This window comes from Emys orbicularis, chromosome 5 (assembly GCF_028017835.1).
Source record: "Emys orbicularis isolate rEmyOrb1 chromosome 5, rEmyOrb1.hap1, whole genome shotgun sequence".
In the NCBI taxonomy this organism is placed as follows: domain Eukaryota; kingdom Metazoa; phylum Chordata; order Testudines; family Emydidae; genus Emys; species Emys orbicularis.
Window position 1 is genome coordinate 100,289,387 of NC_088687.1, and position 25,500 is coordinate 100,314,886.

The window sequence follows — 25,500 nt, forward strand, 5'->3', positions numbered from 1 at the left end:
GATCCTTAATATTGGGGAAGGGAATTGTTAATTTTATAAAAAAAATATGCTTTGGAGTATGGGAAGGAATACAGGCATCTGTAAAGTGATGTGGAGATGGAGATAATTTAAAAGGTCATTTGTCCATTTGAGTTTACAACTACTATACCTTACGTGCCTTAGATGTCATTGTGTCTCATACCAACCTATGATTTCTCCTGCAGGAGACATTGTACTTATGACATGCACAAACTGAGGATGCATCTTTCTGGGTTACTATATGATTATAGATCCAGGTCTCCCTTTACCTCCATTCTTCCCCCATTCATCCAAGGGAGTGCATTTTTAACGTGGACACTTTCCAAGGGGACCTACAAGTAATTGCTGTAGTGCTTTCTAAATCCAGTGGAAGCCACTGGTTTGAGCTACCCTGCCAACTGTTGTGTTGCTGTAAGAACTCTCATCTTCAGGAGTTTTTACTTATTTCTCCTCTGCTCACTGTTTAGAAGAGCTTTTGGATAACTTCTGGCTTGTATGTGACATACTTCTGTTTCTCCCCCCGCCTGCATTTATAGGTTAATTTCTTCAGCGTGTGTCCTCAGAGGGTGAGTGCTGCTGGTGTTAGTAGCAAGGGCTGAAGAAACCTGCCATTCCATACAAGCTTTCCACCAAAGAACTGGGGAGAGTAAGTAATTTTGTTGGTTTATTTTCTGCACTCATATTGTCTCAGCTTTCAGGCATTCAGGAGTATGTTTCTTCCTCGTTGAGAAGGAAGTGAGTGGTGACTGACTCAGGATACAATCTTTTTATACACAATATCCATGTACTTTCTGTTTTATGCTTTTGAATAAAGAGAAATTAAAGGAACAAAACTCACGCAGATGAGACAGCTCTTTCAAAGCACGATTAAAACCAGTTGTGGGTGTAAGGGCTTGTCTACACTCACAGATTGTGCCATTTTAATTATACTGGAATGACTAAAGCATTACAAGCCCCTAGTGCTGTATAAGAGTGCTGTATAGCAATATAGCTTATTCCTCTTCTCATACAGGAATATCTATACTGGTGTAAGGCATCTTTATACCGATATAACAGCATCCACACGAGGGGATGGACTGGGTTAACTATTGTGGTTTAAAAAAAATTACTCCCCCTATCTGAAATAGATATCCTTATACAAAATGTATCTGTAGGCTAAGCTTAAATTCCCAGTCAGATTGCGGTTTCTATCTTTGGCCTTGTCTAGACTGGGAAGATGAGTGACTGTTTAAAACCTATTGGCTAACACAAGTTAGTTAATAACATTTTTAAACACTACTTAGCACCTACTAAGAGAGAGACTGTGATGTTTAAAAATGGTTTAGTTGGTCAGGATTGGGTAGATCTTGGTACTAACCACAATCGGCTAACACATTTTTTAACACTGTCTAGGCCTATATAAGGGCTAAGTGGCAGTTAAAAATTACACATTTACATCACCACTCATTTTCCCAATCTAGAAGTGCTCTCTCTGCTTTAAGTCCCTCCCAAACACATTAAGGGCATAGTTGTGCGATAGTTGTGCCACTGTAGCACCATTGTGTATACATTTCCTACGCTGACAGAAGGGGTTTTTCTGTCACTGTAATTAATCCACCTCCCTGAGCAACGGAAACTAGGTTGACGGAAGAATTCTTCCATCAACCTAGCCACGCCTACACTGCGGGTTAGGTTGCTCTAACTACAGTGTTGGGAGCAAAATTTTTCATAGCCTGGAGTGACATAGCTAGGTGGATCCAGTTTTGAAGTGTAGTCCAGGCCATAAATATTCTCAGGAGAGCTTGTACTTGGGCTACTGATCAACATCTCTGGCCAGATTCAGTGTCACTCAGTTTCCTTGTGCTTTGTGCCGGACCTGACAGCACAGAGAATGGTGCCTGCTCACCTCTCTTGTGCTCCCCTGATTTTGGGGCTACTGAGGCAGCTTTAGCCTGTGACACAAATTAGGGCTGTTTTTCTCCAGCCAGTTGATAGCTATCTCATAACAAAAGTCAGGAAGAAGCTTTGTACACTCATCCCAAGTCTTTTCATAGGTTTAAGTATGAGGCAACGTCTAAACCAACTCACTTTCATGTGCAATATCGGACTAGATGCTTTGAAGACCTCTGGAAGAACTATAAATAGTTTTCTGGACTGTAGCATCATAATATTGTGCATCTTGAGCATTTATGGTACCTACAATTATACAAACAAAAATATAATACACAGAAAACAAAAACACGGGTCTGAATTTCATTGACACGCTTCTACTATTGTTCACTGTTCAGGTACCTGAAACTCCATTTTTTCCTTAAGAAAAGTAAACAAAAGAACCCTCCTCAAATGTCATTAAATATTAATGTATACAGTGTTGTTGTAACTGCATTGGTCCCAGGATATTAGAGAGACAAGGTGGGTGAGATAATATATTTTATTGGACCAACGTGTGTTGGTGAGAGAGACAAGCTTTCAAGCTTACACAGAGCTCTTCTTCAAGACTTAGGAAACATCCATTTGCACACTCTTACATATTATATAACTTTATACATGTATGTTACTGTTGTGAATAAGAATTCACAGGATCATTGGCTGAATGTTCATTTGCAGTGACTTCTGCCATATCTATGTTCCGGTCATTAACTGTGAGTATCAACTTAGTTGTCCATTTTCTTAACAAAAGTTACTTTGTACTAGATGGAAATAAGAATTGTCCTCTTTTAAAATGGTGTATTTCAGCTATAAACAAAATGTAGTTTTCTCTTTTTTCTGTAGTGTTTTTGTTGCAGTCTTAGCTCTGGTCTACACTACAAACTTATGTCGATATAACTGTGTTGCTCATGGGTTTTATTGACCTAACTGCCGGTGTAGACCTATACCGATGGGAGAAGCTCTCCTGTTGGCGTAGTTAATGTCTTCACTATGCGCTACAGTAGTGCAGTTGCACCGTAAGTGTAGACAAGCCCTAATTGTAGCTGGAATCTTATTTTTAATTTTAATCCAGTTATACTCATGTAACAATGTAACAATATTTAGTGGCAGATTTTTCAAATATCCTTAATTAGCTTTATACTTATCAGTTTGGTTGCACATATAACTATTTGTATTAAATTCATTTCATGCTATTTCAGTAATTTACTTGAATTAAAAAATACACTCATGCAATAATTGAAAGAGGGAGAGGCAAAGAGTAGAGGGACCACTTTTTGCATTGTAATATAAAATACTTGCAATGAGTTAAAGGTCCTACACTAAATTTTTTTGCCTGTGTCATAATTACATTGTGTAATGGACAAGTTTAAATATTATAGGGCTGTAACAGGGTTGTCTTTGTCCTCTTAGGGGACAGGGCCAGCCAACCTTGTTCCAAATGGAGCCTCTTTTTATGAACAGGTCTTCTGGGACCGGTAGTTCCTGGAAGGATCACCAGGAGTTGGGATTTTTGGAGGTGGGGGTGGGGAGTAGGACAGGTGACTGAATCATGTGACTACCGGCTGGGATTATATAAAAGAATGGTGTCAGCTCAGACTGGAAAGCAGAGTGCAAAAATAAGGTTCACAGCCTGGTGCGGTGTAAGGATTTCAGAACCGAGCCCAAGCTATGAACCTGCAATCCTTACTCTGGAAAAACTCCTTGAAAACCATAAGCACTAACCATGATTCTGCATATTTTGGTAAGGGCTGCAGGAGCTCTTGCAGGCTTAGGTCTTTTTCTTGTCTTCCAGTGCCATGGTGAGCTCCTAAATTGTCCAAGTCACTAAATTCATGGGATAGGATTCAGCTCCTTAGGTTTCGAATGGCTACAAGGATACAGGCTAATAGCTCAGGACAGTGAAGACCTTTAAGCCAGTTTACCTTGCTCTTAGCTCGTCAAAGTGTAAAGGTCACGGAGCCAGAGAGAGATTAAAAATTTTAAGGCATTATCTGCCTTAACTCTGAGTTCTTTGAGTATGTCAGTATGGATCCCACTGTAGGTGTGCTTGTCCCTAATGTGTGCAAGATCAGAGTCTAATGAATAGCAATAACTGATAGGCTATACATGCACCCTGTGCCTCCTCATGCTCCCGTACGAGGGCACAAAGAATGTGGCAGCTGCGATACCCCTGCAGCAGGATGGTGAGACTCTCCTGTACAGTCCCCCTTGTATACTCACCCTGTACAGGGTGCCTTAACAGGCAGACTGTAAACCTGTGGCTTCAAGGTCTGCAATGGGCTAATTTAATTACAAGATGGACACAGCAGATGCCTCTCCTGTTTGGGAAAGAGTCATTTTGACAGGGTGCTAGGCAGGAACGCCTGAGCCAGCCCTCTCGCACGCTAGCTCCAATTAAGGGAGGTAAATTGGAGCTGTCTAGAGAAACTTGCACCATTGGCAAATGGGAAACAGCTGCCAGCCTAATTAGCCTGGGGCTACATACAGGCCCAGAGGCAGAAAGGAATGTGGGGGGCAGGGGGGAGGGTGCGGAGCCAGAGAGTAGAAGGAGAGTGGTAGCTCTTCCCTCCTGGGTGCAGAAGCTGAGAAGTCCTTAAGGCTGAAAACGTATTAAATTGTTCAACGTATTGACAAGCTGTATGTGGTGAGAAGGTGGCAGGCGCGCATGCTGTAAATAAACTGCACCAGTGATTGCTGAGCCCCAGGGTCTGAGTGATTTGTGAATGCAGCAGAAGCAGGAGCAAGGGGGCCTTGCTACACTCTACTACAGTCTTATACTGGATAAATGCACAATGTGACAGTTGCTATCTTCAAGTCAAAGGATGAGTGACTGAATTTTCACTTGCTGGAACAGTCTATGGAGATTTCTTCATACGAGGAGGAGACAGGTACCAGAACTCATCAAGTACTGGGCAAGCCAGCTTCCTTGAATGCCCCACCTAGCAGACAAACATCACCTAAAACCAATGCAGAGAGACAGCACCAAGAAAATACCAGGTGCCAACGTTGACACGGCCAGCATTGAAGCTGACAACATCACCAATGGAGCCAACACTGACGCCTCTGGTACCAAGGCTCGGCACTGAGAGAGTCCTCCCTGAACACAAGTGCAGCGACTCCAGATGGAGCTCAGTGTCTTCCCACAAGGAAAGGCCTCTGCGGAGAAAATCACTAAGCCCACACATCATAGAAAGCTAATAATAAGGGACTGCCTACCTCCCTGACAGAGTGAAAAAGATTCTCTGGTGCTGATGAAACAACCTTCTATATTGTTGCCTTCAGCAGAATCACTGAGGCTACTGAACATGCCCTTGGAAGAATTGTACTTACCAGTACTGATGCAGACCCCAGTGCCCAGAGGTTTGTATACCTTGGCACTACCCCTAACGGTGATGTACTTCTCTCTGTCACTGAGGCACACATTCCCATCTTCAAGCAGAGAACCCCCTCTGCTGAGGTCTGTGGGCAAGATAATAGAAAGACCAGGTGGTTCTCTTTACAGAGCTCAGCCACCCTCACTGCATCAGGAATGGCACTGGTCTGGCCAATATCAGGCACGGGGGAGGGATAGCTCATGGTTTGAGCATTGGCCTGCTAAACCCAGGGTTGTGAGTTCAATCCTTGAGGGGGCCATTTAGGGATCTGGGGCAAAAATCTGTCTGGGGATTGGTCCCCCCCTTGAGCAGGGGGTTGGACTAGATGACCTGCTGAGGTCCCTTCCAACCCTGATATTCTATATCCCTGTGGCTTGTTACCGTGGGCTTCTAAGAGCTGATCGCCATCCCAGTCTAGGAAGAGAAAGATCACACTCCCCTGTGGCATCCCTGGCCAAACCACCATCACCGGTGATGGTGGAGTACCAAGGGGAGCCAGAAGAGGCCAGAGCAGCAACAACATTGTACCTACCACCTAAGAACCTTTTAGTTTGCCACCAACAAAGTGGTGTCCTTGGCATGGGTTCTGACATCAAATGACTTCAAGTCATTTCAAAAACTACTTATGAGAATTGCAGAGACTCTAGAAATAGGTATTAGTCATACAAGAAAAATCTCATAAATTGTTCAACGTATTGACAACTTCGGGCCTGGCCTGGATCGCCCTCCCAATAAACAAAGGACTGCTTGATCCCACTAAGGCCCTGTGGCAAACACCTGCCATGGTACCACTCACCACAAAAAAAGTGGAGAAGCATTATGAAGACCCTCAAAAAGGGTTTGAGTACTTCTGTGCCCATCCCAATCCAGCCTCCTTGATCATCTCAGCCAGGCAGGCAAATCCACATCGAACCGAAGCATCCCAAATGACAAGGACCCCTAGCAGCTTGACCTGTTTTGTGGGTTATCCTATTCCTTTGCCTCCCTTCAATTACTGGCTGTATATAACTTATTGACCTGACCACAGGATGCACCACTCACCTCTGGTCTGATGCCTCCTCCTGGTCACTCTGAGAATTAGCTCTTGAGATTGACACCCAGTCTGCAGTTTGCACACTATGGTTCTCTGTCTCCCTCTGGTCTGCAGCCTCTCTCTGAGCCCCAGGAACCGCAGTGTCCTCTTTGTGACTCAGCCTTCCGGCTAGGTCAATCAGTGTTCCCCTCTTCTGAGGTAACAAAGTCCCTTCACCCTAGCAGTCCTAGGCAGTCTTCCCTTTCACTGCCCCATGGTGCCACTCCCTCAGGGGAACCGGGACTGACCCTCTACTTCAGGTTTCAGTCCAGGGACCCTCACCTCAGCAGTTTTGGGCTTTCCTCTTCCAGCCCTCACTGCTTCTTCCCTGGACTGCTTCCTGACACACCTGGTTCCCCTTCTCATTCTGCTTGTACCAGCTCCCAACCCTCTTCCGAGGGAGTGTCTGCTGCCTGCCTTCCTGTAGCCTTTCCCAGCAGTCCTTATCTATTGCCAGCTACCTGGCTTTATACAGGCCCCGCCTATTCTTGCACAGCTGAGCCTGCTCTCAGTTAGTTCCCTGCTCCCTGGCTGCTCCTTCAGGTGCAGCCAGGGAGCTAATTGGCCTGCCTGGCCATCTTAAACTGTGCAGGGTGGCCACCCCATCGCAGATGTGGAACTGAGTAATATCTTTTCTATCAAAGCTCCTACCTGAGAACACGCTAGAGCTCAAAGAAATAATGATAGAAGGGCAGTTAGTGGTCAAGATGGCCTTCAAGGCATCAGTGTATGCTTTAGACACCATGGCCAGATCTATGGCTTCAAGTATTGGGCATTCCCAGGGAAGTGAAAGCCACAGTTGAAGACCTGTCCCTTTAAGGCATGGAACTATCCACTAAACAGACAGGCAGTGCCCTGCACTCTTGTGTTCCCTGGGAAGTCTACATCCCAGCTCTATACTGCAAGCTATACCATCAACAACCTCTGACGAGACAGGAGGAATCCATTTTAGCACACCAGACAAGCTGATTATCAGGTTTGGAAGAAACCCAGGTACAACAGAGGTTGCCTCTCTGCCGCCTCCTTGATGACGCACCCTCTCCAGCAGCTCACTAGCAAATTTGATGGGCCTGTCAAGAATCACAACAGAGCTGTTCAGAGAGCATGACCTTTGGAAGCTACCTCACACCATTCCACTGGGTGTGGTCTGCCATGCTATTGGATGCTAGAGATCATCACTCTCGCTACCCCATCCAGTTTTACTCCTTACCCCCTGCCCACACTTTCTTCATCCCTCTTCAGGGACCTTTCTCATGACAGCTTGTTACCAGCAAAGCTGGCCTTGTTGCTGCTTTTAGGAGCCATAGAGGAGATGCTGCCAGAATTCAGGGGAAGAGGCTTCCCTACTCTGGTATTTCCATATTCTGAAGAAGAAAGGGCGTCTTTGGACATTTCTGGAGCCCTGCTCTATTACCTTAAAAGTCCTGAGCCTTTTAGGCTGTCTCCCCTAAGTTCACTGTAAGCTGCGTGGCCATGTGGCTGCGCAGCAGCCTATTTTGCACCGCATAGGCGCTCAAGGAACCTGGCTGGGGGCGGTGTGCCGCTGCTGCAGCCAGAGCTCCCCTATCCCGGCCCGAACCCAGCCGCAAACTTGGCTGAGGTGGCACGGCTGGACCTGCCAGGACTGGGGGAGGGGCGCCTATTCTGCAGCCCCAGCCCTGGAGCTGCCGCAATGGGGAGAAGCGCCTCTTCCCCCCCTCTCCACCCACCCTGCCCAGATGCTGCTGGGGGGAGTCCTCTCTCTCCCCCCCGGAGCACCCTCGCACCCCAAACTCCTCAGCCCCACGCCACATCCCACACTTCCAGCCGGAGTCTCTCTAACCCCCCCCCCCAACCCTCTGCCCCACCCCGAGCCCCTCATCCCTGGCCTCACCCCAGAGTCCACACCGCCAGATGGAGCCCTCACATCACTGCACCCCAACCCTCTGTCCCAGCCCTTAGCCCCCTCCCACACTCTGAACCCCTTGGCCCCACCCCCACCACGTGAATTTTGTTATGTGCACCAGTATGAAGGTCATGTGTCTCAAATCATCTCCATATTGGTTCACATAACAAAATTCATTCCGCACATGGGTGAGAAAAATTAGAGGGAACACTGCTTCCCATCTCTGTCTGGCTATATCTGACCCATCAAAAGGCTGAGCAATCTCATTACAGAATCTCTAAGTGGATCACGGAGTGTATTTCCACCTGCTATCAAGTGGCTGGTGAGCCTCTCCCTCCCTTTCCAGTCCTTTTGCACCTCTAGAGAAGCACAAAATGCACCAGCAAATCTGTCTGTTTTGCTAAAATTGTTGTATGCAGCGCTGTTGTAGCTGTGTCAGTCCCAGAGTGTTAGAGAGACAAGGTGGGTGAGATAATATCTTTCATTGGACCAACTTCTGTGGGTCAGAGAGACAAGCTTTCAAGCTTCCACAGACCTGAAGAAGACCCCTGTGTAGCTTGAAAGCTTGTCTCTCTCACCAACAGAAGTTGGTCCAATGAAAGATATTACCTCACCCACCTTGTCCAGCTAAAATTGATTGATTTAACACAGAATAATCTGTGTTAATCTGGAAATGCAAATTCCATCTTCATTTTAAAGACCTTCTAGTGAAATTATATGCTTCATGATGGAGGCAGTGTGGTTTAATGGATAGGGCACTCTACTGGAAGTCAGGAGACCTGGGGTCTGTTCCCAGCTGTTACCTTGGGCAAGTCATTTCACCTCTGTTCCTCATCCCCATTGTGTGTTTAGTTAGTCAGCTTTTCTCAGGGCTGTCAGTGCGTACAGTGCTTAGCAAAATGGAGCCACACCTTGGTTGTGGCTTCTGCAGTACAAATAGTAATGCTAAAATTCATGTGTTGCAGATTTTTTGTTTGTAGGATTTGGAGTATTATCTTAATTTGTATGGCTGTTGTATATATTTCTTCATTTTCAAGCTTGTTTAAGGTTAGCCTCTACTGATAGAAATATTAAGGCATGACTGGCTTCCATGGGGCTAATAACTGAGTTCTGCTGATCTTTTTCCTGATTATCGTGCTTTAGATATTTTTTAATCTCAGTGTTGTTGCTTGCGTTCAGTTAATTACAGTTGACATTTTTGCTTTATCTTTCGACAAGCTGAGTACACAGAACTTCAGAAAAACAGCCCTCAAACCCTGAATTGCTTTTGGCTTACACTGCATTTTTTTTCTTCCCAGAGGGTTCATAAAACGGTACTCGAATTACTCTGATTTCTTGTCAAATGTAAGCATTAATATTTCTTGGAATGTAGCTGGAGTCTAATTGTAAATATTTTGTTGGTGAGTGGGGTATAATTTATTTTGCTAGGCAAGTTGCAGTCCAGTGTAACCAGGAGACCTTAAAAAGCATGTAAACCTTTGCATAGTTTCTTATTTTTACAAAAAAAATTTAGAGCTTTACTTTATTGTGGGAGAAGCTTTTAAAAAGCTGTACAATTGCTTAGAGCAGCATTTTATTTGAAATCTTGCAAGACAAAGTACTCCACCATTTATAAATACTGTCTCATAAACTAATATAATGGATACTGGGTAGGAAGTGAGGGTCAGGGCTTTGTTTTTCCACAAGGAAATTTCATTTCCTACATTATAAAATGTCAGAGTTACTGTTGTGAATAAACTTGTAGTTGTGCTATAATAGCACAAAAATGGGATAATGAGTGTTTTCTATTTTTAGTTGAGTGTCAGGAAATTAGGAGGAGAATCATCTATTTTCTCTGCATCCAGTTAGCTGAATATCTTTGTCTTGGCCAGGAACTGAACATTTTTCCTTGCAAGCGACAGGTGACTAGTGTCTCATCTTGTACTAGCATTAGAAGAACTATGAACATACCTAATTTCCACATAGGAAACCCAGGAAAACTGTTCTGGGGAAATGCAAACCATTGCCAGTTCTAGTAAATAAACATTCGTCAACAGGAATCAGGACTGCAGTGCTTCAGTTTTACCAGAATTCCCGTTAAATTTTGTTGTTTTTGTAAAACGCTTCATTTTTTTAAATCCTTTTTTTATTTATTATTATTTTTTTTTTTGTGTAGAAGAATCAAATATTGTCCTACTAGTCCCAAGAGAGTGGGTCACAGTATGCAGGGAGCAGCCTTTGTGGGACCATTACTGTTCCTCCCATGTATGGGCAGGGAATGGGTAGACAGCGGCATGGCCTTGATTCTGCCCCACATGTGCCAGCTAGTGCTGCTGTGCTGGCACAGAAAGAAAGATAATTGTTGTTGGTTTAATCCAGTAGTAGATTGTTCCCCTCCCAGAATTTGAGGGGAAGTCAGGGAAGGAATTGTGACACTTGGTATCTGAATCCTCTCCCATTCCTTCTCCTGTTACTTGCCATCTCTTGATCCAGGCAGATGTAAACTGACAATCTAGTCTTTAGTATTTAAGAGTCATACTTTACTTTCAAGAGTTTTAAGCAGTTCTTTAATGATTAATTATTCTTGTTTGGCAATTTTCTTTTGATGGTGTAATTTCATTTCTGAGCATTATAGTCTACATGAAATTAGTACTTTTTCTATGACTAAGATGAGGTTCTAGAACTGTTCGTGGAGACAGTGATCACTGAGTATTTTGGAATCTCCTCACTGGTAACTGTCTTGGCTGAGAAAGAATTAGTCACCCATTATAGCAGTGAGTGAGGTCTAGTTTTACAGTAGACTTTGTGCATTCCAGTTCACTTAACTGTTTAGCTTGATGATGTAAGGTTGATTTTCTTGTGATTGGTCTAATGACTAGAGTAGGATATTGGAAGTCAGGACTCTCGAGTTACCTACACTGACTCCTTTGTATGGCATTAGGGAAGTCAGGTTCTGAGATCTTGACACCTCTGAAGATCAGGTCACTAGTCTCTGACTCAGTTCCTCACCTGTAAAATGGGACAATTCTTACCTATACGTTAAATAATAATGTGATGCCTTTGAGACTGAAGTCCCCTCTCCACAAAACAAAATAAGTAGATCTAAAACTGCCCCACAATCCCCATCAGTGTTCTTCATCCCTGCCCTAGAGGGACCACTGCTGTGGCTAACAGGACAGTTCACTTTCCTTGACTATTTTGGAGCCTCTGCTGAGACAATAGTTTTTGTAATGTGTACACCTGTCCATTAGGAACTGAACTGAAACCATCAACTAATTTCACAAAGCCTACTAAAAACTGATGGTTGCTATCAGCTTGGGCCATATTTGAACCAGTGGCCCCTCTGTAGTGACACAGTTTAAAATGATCCTTGTGTTAAGGAATTAGTAGTAGAATATGGAGTTGTTAGTATCTAGATCACTGGTACACATTAGTCTCAAGTTACTAGTTAGCATAGGATCTCTGCTAAGGGCTCTGCTGTGTGAAATCTGTTTCTAGATGCACCTGCATCAGAATCTTCCTTGGCACAGTCAGCAAAGGGTCTGAAATCTCATGGGCTCATCTGTTAAGCAGTGGTTTCTGGCAGACATGGTGGGGTACATTAGTGTGGTAGGGAAGCTTGTTCTGGAGTTGTCTGTTGCTGTCCCTCTTCTGTAGATAAACAAAAGGCTTCCATTTCTGTCAACAGAGAAGTTTTTGATGAACATATGCACAAGAAAAGAGTTCATTCTCAGAAATAAAGCCTGTGCTGTTGCATCAGATTCTCTATCTTTATTTGGTGCTGGCAATTATTAGTTGTGAATGGAAAATGTTATCTACAGAATCAGAACAGCAATTCTCTAGAGCTTGAGTTGCTTCCTATAGAAGCAGCACACAATAAACTGTGAAGGAAGGAAATCAAGCCCTAGGGAAACTCTCATAAGATGGCTATGCTACTGCTTCAGGGAGAATGAAAGATGAGAGGCTCTTCAGCTGCATCTGCACTTGCAAACTTGGTAGCCATCATTCCCCCATGGTGCAGTTTTGCCAGTGGTAATATCAGTGGAAGCTGTGGTGTAGGGCAGTGTAAGATGTGGCTCAGCCATTTTTACAACCTGGTATATCATCCTTGCAAACAAAAATAAGTTGCTAACTGTACCACTAGTATCCTTGCAAACATAGAGGAAATACCAACACCTCATGGGGGGGGGGGGGGGGGGGGGACTGAAAAGGGAATTTTAAAAACAGGTAAAAGTCACTGTGGAGTAGTTGTTTAAGTTTTAGTTTACTTTCACTGAATGCAGCTTCTTTCTTTCGCAAGCTTAATGCAGAATGGTACCATTGTGGGAAGTAAGTTCGTTTTCATTCAGTTAAACAGCATCTTTTAGAAATATTGAGTGTTGTGGTATTTACCATCAATGTTTGTTTCAATGAAGAACATTTTTCTTTAGAGATAAATGCTGATGTTAATTGCTACAACACTCGCTCTTTCTGAAAGATGTTGTTTCTTAAGAGTGTGAAAATGTATTGACCTTTCCCTAATGGGTTCTCTTCTACATTAAATCCAAGAAAGGTGGAACCTGAGTTCTTTAAGTGTAAACTACATGCCAAATGACTTGGTTTTAAAATTTGCTTTTGGTGTCTTTCACTGAGATGGTGGATATCTTTGTTATTGCACGATGTATCATCCTTGCAAATAATTCACTTTAAGTTTCATATCCTATGTTGCATCACTTGTTGATGTGGTATGGAGGGTGGGTCAGAAGGAAGTGTGTTCTAATTACTGTTTTGATTTTACGACCATTTTTTAGATTTTTGATTAAATGTTTTTAGAACATTAAGTACACAGAGCCTGTTGATTCATCACTCCACTGTTCTTATTTTTTGCCAGTGATTTCAATGGACTTGTAAAACTAGAGTAACACAGTGGCAAATCAAGCCCATAGAGTATACTGAACTCATGAAAGAATAACCTACGATTCATCTTAATACATCACTTGTATATTGTAATAAGGTTTAACCAAGTATTGCAATAAGGTTCCTGGTCCAGTTGGGCGTCTAAACTGATATTTTGTAAATTTAATTGTGAATATTTGGTAGTCCAATCGTAAATATTCAGTAGTCCATTTTTACAGTATTTCTGGGTGACAGTGATATATTCTTTGTACAATTTTAATACAGGTATCTCTGGTTCTTATTGGACTACTATGTCTTGACTTGATTAAAATTAACAAAATGCGAGAGAAGAAAAAAGTGGTAATACTTGGTGTAATGCTGTAGAAATTACTTTTTCCTGTCTTTTTAAAAATTAAAACAAAACAAAACACTTCAGCTCTTACTGAGGTAGCCTGAGGATCCAATTAGCCTTGGAGGGCATGTTGGGGTCAACTCAGTATCAGTCTTGGCTGAGGAGGAGCTGGGTGATTGCCATAAAGGAATGAGTTAAGAGCAGTAGGGAGAGGAGACCCAGGGGTGAGGAGGCCCTGTGTCCTCTCCTCAGAGGAAGGGCCCTGGGGAGGGGCAGAGTGGAAATCCAGAGTGGAGAAGCTGAAGAAGGGCCCAGAAATAGAGGGAAGAGATGAACAAAGGTATAGGAGCCAGATTTAGCTTCTGTGGTGGGCTTCTAAGAGGGAGGTCAGCACTCGAGGAAAATTACTCTGCAGGTTGGTCTTCTGACAATAGGACAGAGGACAAAGGGGAACTGGAAGAGAGACTGAAATCTCAAATCTGTTGGTGTGGGATGGAGTTAATCATTGTTTTGTTTGACGTCACTTGGTGAAGAGAGTGGAATTGAAGAAAGACCCCAGGTGGGGCAGAAGACATTTTGGTTTGTTACCTGTGTTTTAATACTGGTGAAGTATATTATTTAACACATAAGGTGTGGGACCAGGCTGTAGGGCCAAGTGCCCCACAACAGGGGATAGATGACAGTGTCACTAGGGTGTGCTCTGGGATGATGAGTTGCAATAATGCAATGAGGAGAGACTCCAGGACAGTGAGGTCCATCACCGGTGATATCGGCGCACTTTATGTACAGTGGCTTAGTGCAGGGGTGGGCAAACTACGGCCAGGGGCCACATCCGGCCCTCCAGACGTTTTAATCTGGCCCTTGAGCTCCCGGGGAGCAGGGTCTGGGGCTTGCCCCGCTCTGCGTGGCTCCTGGAAGCAGTGGCATGTCCCCCCTTCGGCTCCTACATGTAGGGGCACGCAGAGGGCTCCACATGCTGCCCCCGCCCCAAGTGCTACCCCCGCAACTGCGGCCAGGAACCGCGGCCAATGGGAGCTGCAGGGGCGGCGCCTGCAGGCAGGGCAGCATGCAGAGCCGGAGGGGGGATATGCCGCTGCTTCTGGGAGATGCTTGAGGTAAGCGCTGCCTGGAGCCTGTATCCCTGACCCCGTCCCGTGCCCCAACCCCCTGCCCCAGCCCTGATCCCCCTCCCGCCCTCCGAACCCCTCCATCCCAGCCTGGAGCAACCTTCTGTACCCCACAACCCCTCATCCCCAGCCCTAACCCAGAGCCCGCACCCCCAGCTGGAGTCCTCCCCCCCCCCCCGCACCCCAACCCCCTGCCTCAGCCTGGAGCTCCCTCCCGCACCCTGAACTCCTCATTTCTGGCCCCACCCCATAGCCCGCACCCCCACCCAGAGCACTCACCCCTGCCCGCACCCCAATCCCCAATTTCGTGAGCATTCATGGCCCGCCACACAATTTGCATACCAAGATGTGGCCCTTGGGCCAAAAAGTTTGCCCACCCCTAGCTTAGCGCATAAAGCGGCAGTGTGAGAGATTGATGTGTGCTCTGGCGTTTGTATGTTAATTCAGCAAAAAGTTGGAAGCATAATTTAGCATAAAATAGTTTTGTCTATCTTACGTATTTATATGGTCCTCATTACTGAAGTACCTGAGCATCTCACAATCTTTAATGTATTTAGCATCACAACACCCTCCTATGAGGTAGGGAAGTACTGGTATCCCAGTCTTAAAGGTGGCAAACTGAGGCATGGTGGGCTGGATTTTTTATAAGCATTAGGTGCCTAAAGATGTAGCTAGATGCCTAAGGGGGTTTCAAATGCACTCCCATTAAACTCAAGGGGAATTAGATGCCTAGGTGCTTCTGAAAATCCCATCTTTAGGCACCGAATACCTTTAAAAATATGGTCCACTGAGACTGTGTGATTTCCTAAGGTCACACAGGAGGTCTGTGGCTGAGCAGGGAATTGACCCAAGGTCTCCCAAGTACTAGGTTAACACCCTTACCATTGACCATACCTCCACTTTTCAAGGCTAGACCTATACTTTCAAAAAAATGAGTGGAGTGCTGCATGCTCCTAGAGCAGCTTGTATGGACCAGCTCATAGCAACTTAATCCTTTGAGAGACACCCATCTGTCAGTTGATGCAGCTGGGACAGATGCAAAGGAAATTTCATTTTGAAAAAGGTAGGAACGTAAGAATTGATATCTTGTATGAGACCAATGGCCCATCTAATGTCCATCAGTGGCTGATACTAGCTGCTTCAGAGGAAGATGTAAGGAACATTTCTTTCTGATCCCCATTAGAGGATGACATATCCTGAAGCAAGAGGATTTTTATACCTTCCCAAACTCATGGATATTTTTTAATCCTTATATTTGAACTCTGGATGATCTTGTCATCTGTATAAATGTTCACTCCTTTTTTTGAATCCTCCTAAGATCTTGGTCTCAATGTTAACATGTGGCAATGAGTTCCATAGGCTAACCATGCATCTTGGGAAAAAAATCCTATTATCAATTTTAAATTTGTCACTTTTTTCGTCTCACTCTCTGTTACCTTGTTCTTGTTTTATGGGATACATATCTAAGATTCGAGCAAAATAAATAAATTAAATACACACACACACTCTCTTTAATATCACTCTGTAGCCTTTCATTGCCACAAATAAAGCTGCTATTAGAAATTTGATTTCAGCAGCATTCCGTCTGCTAAAAGTTATGGTGTATAACTTAACCAGTTATAGTTTATTCATAATGTAGTTGCAGAATAGTTGGCTCCAGCTCACTCTTGATTGACATATATCTTGAGAAGCATAAATAAATCCTCATTCAGAATTCCTACTGTTGCCTTTGAATCAGAAGAGTACATTTCGCCAATCCTAGATTAGTGTTGTTGAGATGCAGGACCCATGCTTACAGCTCGAAACTTTATCTTTTCATCCTTCTTTTCAAGAAGAGCAGTACTTTATGATGAGATGTCACTGTTTACTTTAACATACTGTTAAACCATGCATACAATTGTTTACTGACTATATGCCTCAGAGTAAATATATAATATTGGTCTGCCTGGTATCTTACACAAAAAGATCCAGATGATGAGTCGTAATTTAAGATGATAGTAACGTGAATGAGAAAGCAGGATGAACATGATTGGCATACTTATTGGAAGGGTGGTCCTGTGGGTGAAGCAGAGGAGTGGAAATTCAGAGGACAGGGTATATATTCCTGGCTCTACCACAAACTTCCTGTGTTACTTCGTACAGGTCATTAAACCTTTCTGTGCTTCCTTTTCCTGATCCATAAAATAAGGATAACAGCACTGACCTCACATCGTTATTGTGAGACTTGATTATTGACCAATTCATTCCTGATTTACCAGTGTTATGCTGGTAAAACTGCATTGAAATCAGTAGAGTTGCATTGTCTGGCCAAGCTGAAAGAAAAACAGGAGGTAATGGATGTGGATTAATTAGGCCACAACTTTATTCACTTAAAATATCTGAAAGTACCTGATGATAAATTGTACAGTGTAAGTCATCATCGTTTCCTCAGTCTTTTCCACACAATCCCCAACCTGCTCCCAGCCATCCTGCTGCTGGGACCCCCACTGCTGTCCCTCATATGAGGAAGGAATGGGGCTATAAAAAGTCAGGTGTCCGCTCCCTGCTGTTCCAGACGTAGGAGCCCCAAACCCCCCTTCCTCAGCTCCCTTAAGGGGGGAATTGAAAAAGGGGGGGGGTCAGCTCCCCACTGTACCAGATAAGGGAGCCCCAAGCCCCTCCTCCCCCCCCGTTGGCTCGCTTAAATGATGCTTTCCTTCAAATCCTTTTCCAGTCCATTTTATCCTATAACCATGTCCCTTCCATACTGAGTTCCTGCACTGGACATCAACCATGACTTTTATGTACTAAGCTGCAACATTTTAAAACCCCCCCCCCCCCCCCCCCCCCCCCCCCCCCCCCCGCGCCTGTGTCCCACTGGGTCCTAGATCCACTGTAGGGAAAATGGAAAAACTGCCGGATAGGCCAGGGAGGGGGTTCAATGAAGGAAAAATTCTTCCCCAGCCATGTCCGGCAAGAAAAATTTGAGATCCAGTACATCATCTTATCTGGGGCTCCTCCCATTTCACCCCAGTTACAGACATTTGGAGGCTGTCAGGGCCCCAATACAATTGCCCCCCCATAGCCCTGTTCCCAACCCCCAGGAAAAAAGGGGTGACTGGCAACTTGATCCTTGTGAAAATTTCATGGGTGAGTGTTGCCAGTCCGATCCAAGTAAAAGTGGTCTTCCTTGGGGCTGCATGGGATATAAATGCGCGCGCGCACACTCTCTCTCTCTCTCTCTCTCTTCCAATCAGCAGGAAGGGCAGTGCCTCTGCTTCCCGGTCTTTCCTGCAGTGCCCAATAAACTTCCCCCTCCACTACCTGTTTTAAGGGAAGCCCTTAAAGCGGCAACACACTTTTTCTTCTGGCTGACTGGACAAGGACCAACTCCATAGAGGCACGATGAGCACATTGGCATAAAACTGGAGTATCAGAATGGCAAATGGCAAATCAGGCCCCGTGAGCCAGATCTTCAGATGGTGTAAATTGGAGAAGCTTCACTGGAGCTGCACCACCTGAGGCTCTGCCCCCATTTCTGTAAACCGAATTGAAATCCTTGGCTGGTATGTGTAGTAGAAATGCAAAGTAGTATAATTATTTAGTATGTCTCTGAATGCGCATTTCGTTCAACACCATGATTGTGATCTGAAGGAACAATGTTTCCATGTAAATAATGGTTTTAGCCTACAGTGTTTCCACCTGTCTACACTGGCAAGTTTCTGCGCAGTAAAGCAGCTTTCTGCGCTGTAACTCCAGAGCCACAGAAACTGAGCAGTTGCAGCACTGTAAAAAAACCACCCCAACGGGAGACGTAGAGCTTTCTGTGCCGGGGCTATGGCACTGCGGTGCCAATGTAGACACCGTGGTCGATAACAGCCCTGCGATTGGCCTCTGGGAGGTGTCCCACAATGCCTGTTCTTGCCTCTCTGGTCATCGGTTTGAACTCTATTGCCCTGCCCTCAAGTGACCAACTATCATCCCCACCATGAAAATTCCTTTGGAATTTGAAAGTCCCCTTCCTGTTTGCTCGGTGACACGTGCAGTGGTCTCAGCGCATCTTTCCAGGTGACAATGCCTGCTCCATGCACCAGGCGATCCCCCGCTTGGAGCAATGCCAAGCTGCTGGACTTCATCAGCATTTGGGGAGAGGAGGCTGTCCAGTCCCAGATGTGCTCCAGCCGTAGGAATTATGATACCTACGGACAGATTTCATGATGCATGACAGAAAGGGGCCATGACCGGGACACCCTGCAGTGTAGGGTAAAAGTGAAGGAGCTGCGGAACGCCTACCACAAGGCGTGGGAGGCAAACTGCCACTCTGGAGCTGCGCACATGAGCTGCCGGTTCTACAAAGAGCTGGATGCGATACTCGGCGGCAACCCCACCTCCACTGTGAAGTCCACTGTGGATACTTCGATGCCTCGTGTGCCAGTCGAAAGTGGACCGAGCCAGGAAATCTTGGGCAAGGATTTGGGAGGGGAGGGGGACCCAGAGGCAGAAGATGACTCTGAGGTCAGAGATGCATGCAGCCAGGATGGAGGAGCCTAGCCAGTCACAGCTGTTGGATCTTGGCAAAGTGCAAACAGGAGAGGAGGCCCCTGGTAAGTGGATTTGATTTTGGGAATCAAATCGCTGAAGCGAGTTGTTGGGGGCAGGAGGGTTGCAGAAAGCAGGCTTGTCTCCCACCACATGCCTAGTCTGAGCGGCAGAACAGGCTGTTGATAGACTCCCTCACTTCATGTGAATCTCCCTCGGAGAACTCCAGGAAACTCTCGTGGAGATACTGGGCAATCCGCTGCCGTGGGTTCTTTAGCAGAACTGCTTTGTTTCTTGCCCTATTAACAGTAACTTTCCTGCACCACTGTGTCGTCATGGGGTGGGGGGGACACCATTGCTGCACATAGGCGAGCCGCATAGGAGCCAGGTCGGAAGCTGCAGTCTTGGAGAAGACCCTCCCTTGATTCCCTGCTCACCCTCAGCAGTGAGATATCTTCAATATGATCACAACTTGTGGAAAGTGTGGGGACAGGAATGATTTTCAGGCCCCCCCCTGCAGTGCTGCTCTCCCCAAGAGCCACGTGCCCAGTGTACAGCAGGGTCCGGGAACAGTGATTTACCTGCCCCTGCGGCTACTCACCATTTTGGGGCTCTTGTTGCTCATGTGTGCTTGCCTGGGATCAGCCAGTTAGTGACAGGTGTGTGAGTACTGGCTGTGTTTTAAATCACTGAACCAGTGTTCTCTGTGTTGCAAACAATACTGCTTCTATAAAATGTTGCGTTTAAACTTCAGAGATGACCTTGGGAGCCCAGCCTCCCTCCCCCTTTGTTATCAGTGGCTGAACGGCTGCGCAGAATTAGAAAGCGGCCAAGAAGAACCAAGGAGGACTTTCTGCGTGATGTTATGATGCAATCTGCTGCCAAGAAACAGGAATTGAAGGAGTGGCGGGACAGCAAGAAGAGGGACCGAAAGGAGAACGCGGCATGTCAGAATGAAGCCATGGAGCGGCTCTTAAAAGTTATGGAGTGCCAAGCAGACACACTCCAGGCGATACTAGTTCTTCAAACTGAGCAGTTCCATGCCCGCCCTCCCCTGCAGCCGCTGTCGCAAAACTCTTTCCAATGCTGCCCCCAGAAACCACCAACACACTCTTATCAATCTCCTGGCTCCAGTCTATACCTGCAGCATTCCACTCCTCCCCCCTTGCAGTCCTGCACTGCAGACGCCCACTACCCACTGCAGTCAACACCCATCCCTCTGCAGTTTGGCCCTGCTGAAGTACATCACCCGCTGCATTGTACTCCAAAGGAGAAGGTTGGATATGATCCCTGGACATACACACATCTTTAGCCATCCTGGGACCCCTCCTCCTTCTGGGACCTTCCTTTCCCCCATCCCCCTCACTGCTGATGTTTTTTTTGGTTTGACTCTCTCCTCCGGTTGTTGTTTTTTAATAAAATAATTGTGTTCGTTTGAAAGCAATCTTTATTCTATTAATTGAAAACAAAAAGAGCCCTGCAAAGCAACAGACAGTTATGTTAAACCCACGTATTGGATCGTCTGCACCAATCACCTCCTAGCATTACAAGCACTGCACTCGCGAGCATAGAAACAAATATTAGTGGCTTTCAGCTTCGAATTTCTGCCTCAAGGCATCCTTGATCCTTATGGCCCTGCACTGCGCCCCTCTAATAGCCCTGGTCTCTGGCTGTTCAAACTCAGCCTCCAGGTGCTGAGCCTCTGCGGTCCAGCCTTGAGTGAAGCTTTCACCCTTCACAAATCTTATGGAGCGTACAGCATGCGGCTATAAGCATAGGAATATGGTCATCGGCCAGGTCCAGCTTCCCATAGAGGCAACACCAGTGGGATTTTAAACAGCCAAAAGCACACTCAACATTCATGCTGCACTTGTTCAGCCTGTTGTTGAACCGCTCGATCCTACAGTGATCTTCTGGTCTGGGAAGAAAGTCCCTGCTTGCAGCTTCCTGAACAGGCCAGTGTTCCGAAAGATACGTGCATCATGCACCTTTCCAGACCAGCCTGCGTTAATGTCTGTGAAATGCCCACAGTGATCCACAAGCGCCTGGAGAACCATTGAGAAATACCCCTTGCGATTAATGTACTCAGTGTCTAGGAGGTCTGGTGCCAGATTTGGAATATGCGAATATGTCTTTCGGAGCAGGATGCACTTAATGGCTCCGCAGACTTCCGTCAAGACGAGTCCAATGGTCGACTTTCCCACTCCGAACTGGTTAGCGACCGATCGGTAGCAGTCTGGAGTAGCCAGCTTCCACAGTGCAATCGCCATACGCTTCCCCAACGGCAGGGCAGCTCTCATTCTCATGTCCTCGTGCTGCAGGGCTGGGGCGAGCTCATCACACAGTCCCATGAATGTGGCTTTCCTCATCCAAAAGTTCTGCAGCCACTGCTCATCATCCCAGACGTGCATGATGATGTGATCCCACCACTCAGTGCTTGTTTCCCGAGCCCAAAAGCGGCGTTCCACTGTGGTCAGTACCTCCGTGAATACCACAAGCAATCTCGTGTCATAGCTACTACGTGTGGTGAGATCAATGTCGCACTCCTCTTGACTTTGTAGTTTAAGGAAGAACTCCACTGCTACTTGTGACGTGTTGGTCAGAGCAAGCAGCATACTGGTCAGCAGTTCGGAATCCAGTCCTGCAGCCTGAAGAGGCAGGGCGCACAATACACAAACCATTGAAAGATGGCGCCAAATGCGGATGGAAGCACAGGGATTGCTGGGATGCGAAGCAATGCATCACGGGGCACTGGGAGAGGACCTAGGATGCCCCGCGACGACCACCTCCTTTCCACAACTCTTAGTGGCAGAAGAGAAAGAGGTGCTCTGTGGGATAACTGCCCAGAGTGCACTGCTCCGAATACCGCTGCAAGTGTGAACACGCTATTGCGCAGGCAGCTGTTAGTGTGAACACACAACAGCGGTTTCCCTTCAGCGCTCTCTGACCGGTGCTGTAACTCTGCCAGTGTAGACATGCGCTCAGAAAAGAAAGGAGTAAATAAATGCGGGAGATGGAGGGGGGAGAATGAGAGGGAGAGAGCAGGTTATTTTCCTGACATCTAAAAAATGTCATTAGCTCAATAGTGCATTTTGGGTTAAATATTTCAGTAAAATTTTAACTATTCACACAGTTTATGTATCATAAGTTTCCAGAAATCCATAGGATCTGAGTGATGCAGATTGCTTTAGGCTGATATTTTCAAGGGTATCTAAGGGAGTTGAGTCCCTATATCCTTTTAGGCCACTTTAGGGGAAAGACAGTGGCCATTGAATTCACATGCTTTGTTTTAAAAGAAACATGGAATCTTGAGAAACTGTTTCCCACTAGCTACACCACTGTAGCACTTCAGTGAAGGCACTACCTATATCGATGGGAGGGCGTCTCCCGTTGGCATAGGTAATCCATCTCACCAAGAGGTGGTAGCTATGTTGATGGGAGAATTCTCCCATCAATTTAGTGCTGTCTACAACGGGGGTTAGGTTTGCTTAACTGCATCGTTCAGGGGTGTGGATTTTTCACACCTCTTCACGACGTGGTTATACCAACCTAATTTCCTAGTGTAGATCAGGCCTAATTTAGATTTTAAGAGTACTGTACTAATTGGTCAAATATAGGAGAACATCGTTAGATGAACACCCATGTTAGGGGAGGGAGGCAGAGACAGATGTCGGAGAAATGAAAAGCTAGCCAAGAAAATCAAAAAATTTCCACTTTACGGGTCTGGCCCATATGCACTTAGGAGCCTATATCTCATTGGACATCCATGGAACTTATTCTCCTAAGGTGTTTTTGAAAATCTACCCCTTGATCTAATCCTTTTTTCTTTCTTCCAGATGCTCCCTCCTTTCCAGTTATAAGCTGTCAAGTGATGAGAGTAGAACTGATTGATTGAAGTATCTGCAACATTAGAGACCTTTTTCATTTAAAAAACATAACGTGCAGATGCAAATGAAAGCCTTCACTGCTTAATGCTCACTTTATCCACCCACCTTCTGCACAACCTGTCCATCTTGTAAATGAACTGTAAATGCTTTGTTCAGCAAGTGACAAACTTTGGAAGAAAAGCAAATTTACAAAAATGAGCCCAAGAAAATCTCAAATTTCTTGCAAGTGAAATCCTAATAGATTATTATGTAATATCTATGGGTAGTGGAAAGTGGAGGTAGCACCAGCATGGATAATGGATGGGAATTTAGGCAGAGTGCCAAGGAAAGCTATGGCTATAGCTGGATAATAAAGCTAGAGGAAAGTAACTTTGTAGATTTGAAGTAGTGGAAAGTATGTCAGATATAATGATGCAAGTCAGCTGGTTGACAAGGCATAACAGCCAAGGCATAACAGCCTTGCCACACAAGTGCTCTATATGGAAAATGCTGAATCAAGACACTTCTGACTGGTTTGACATCTTAGATTTCAAGGTCTTCAGCAGAAGAGCTCCCTGTGTTGCGCAGAGCCCAATGGCGAGACCTCCGAAAGCCACTGCAATAATTTAATGTCCAGATATGTACCTTTTAAAAAATGTGCAATAGTACAGGATAAATGCTTGTTACAGATATATGCAGGAACATAAAATGAAGGTAAAATAATTGTAAGGCTATAATAGAAACATACACAAGTAGAGAAATTCGGAGTCAAAACTAATGCGGTAGCCTTTACTCTGAGCTGTTATGATTAGGCAGGACATGCTGTTAAGTGATTCATTACAAATAGACTTTACTGTTTTAGTGCTGGATTTCCACTATTTCTACAATGTAGAAATGATGTTGGGCAAAATAAATATGATGAAACTCATTCTCCATTGCCCTGCACCGTATAGCCATTTACACCAGTGCAAAGTGAGCGTGAAGAGGTGTAAAATGCTGGTTTTTGATTTGGTAGCATTTTACATCCACTTTGTACTGGTCCAGGTGATTCTGCGTGCTGCAAGACAACTGAGGATCAGGCCATTTTTTGTCATACGGCTTTGTATTACTTGCTGCCCAGAGTCTGAGGGCCATGTAACATTAGACCATATGTTCTGAAATACCTTTTGTGAGTCTTAATCTTACTGTCCTTGCGTAACTTTGCTTCTAGCTCAGTGTGTTCTAAAAAATAGCAAAAAATGATGTGCCAAATCCAGATCCTTTGGTGGTGTCATTTGGCCTAGTTGCACTGGAGTGAATGGAGCTATGCTGTTTTACATCATCTGAGCATCTGGCACTAGAACTGCTACTGACTATTTTTGCATTTGTCTTAACATAATTCAGTATCTATAACTGACACTTTCTTGTACTTTGTGATGAAGTGAAGCCCGTATCATGGGAATTAAAAAACCTCCAAAACCACAAAAAACAGCTGTTGTACTGACAAGCTGAACTTCTGTATATTATCTAGGTTTGAGATATGGAACCAGTGACAACAAGCTACTTGAATTTAGCTTAGCAAGGAAAGGGTCTACAGAACGTGGAAGCACTAGAGTATTAGATTTCAGGAAAGCATATTTTGAAGAATTAAGGAATCTATGATGAAATTTGTCTGAGTTAACGAATGCAGGAATTGGCCCTTAGTGAGCAAGGTCCAGTGGGAGATAGTGATAAAATCCATCACTGTAGATGGCTGCTGGGAATCTCAAAAAAACAAAGCACAACAGACTACAGTTTGTCTGGAAATAAGACACTGATCATTTCTTATTCCTTGTGCCTTTGTAAGGAACTCTTCAGAAATTGAAAAGGAGTAGGCACCCAAACAAGAATATTTAATGTTAGTTAAAGATAAAGGCAGCCAATAGATAAAATAGGTTAATATGAGACAAAGTAGTTAAATGAAATAAGTTTAAAAAAAATATATTGGGGGGTTAAATAGGCCTATAAATAAATGAAGAGGGGGATGAAATTAATCGTGGAGTAAAAATAGCCGAGATTGAATTGGAAAAAAAACACAAACCCAACTGCTTTGAACCACAGAAAGTAAGGATGAAAAAAGGAATATGATGAGTTAGAGAGAAAGGAAAATGTTGTAACTTATAGGCAAAGCTTCCTTGTTCCCCCCAGGCTTTCAAGAATGGGGCGCTTTTGGGGAGCCCATGCAGATTAGGACGATAGCAGTTGTTAGTAGAGCCGAATGAATAATGGATTTTCTAAGTTTTGGGACTGAACAAAAAACAAACAAACAGGGAAGGGGGTAGTTTGATATGAACTGAAATTGGTTTGTTTTAAGTGTTCCTTTGAACTGAAAAACTTTTTAGAAGTTAAAAAAAAAGTTTTTTTTTTTTTTGATTCAGCAGTTTTTTGGATATTTTTCACCCTTTAAATTTTTTTATTGGCAAAATATGAAAATGACACACTGTTTCTAAATGAAAAACTACAAACTAAACTTTCAACTTTTTTCTAAAAAATTTTCAACTAAAACTG

At 44.8% G+C, this 25,500-nt stretch overlaps 1 protein-coding gene across 1 annotated transcript in view; it reads left to right on the plus strand.

The window, feature by feature from the left end:
* APBB2 (amyloid beta precursor protein binding family B member 2) overlaps positions 1-25,500 on the plus strand; it is a 356,971-nt gene that overhangs the window by 115,156 nt on the left and 216,315 nt on the right. The window contains exon 2 of the mRNA XM_065405514.1: positions 555-664. The gene's annotated coding sequence lies outside the window, so the exon portion shown is untranslated. The remainder of the gene's footprint in view (positions 1-554; positions 665-25,500) is intronic.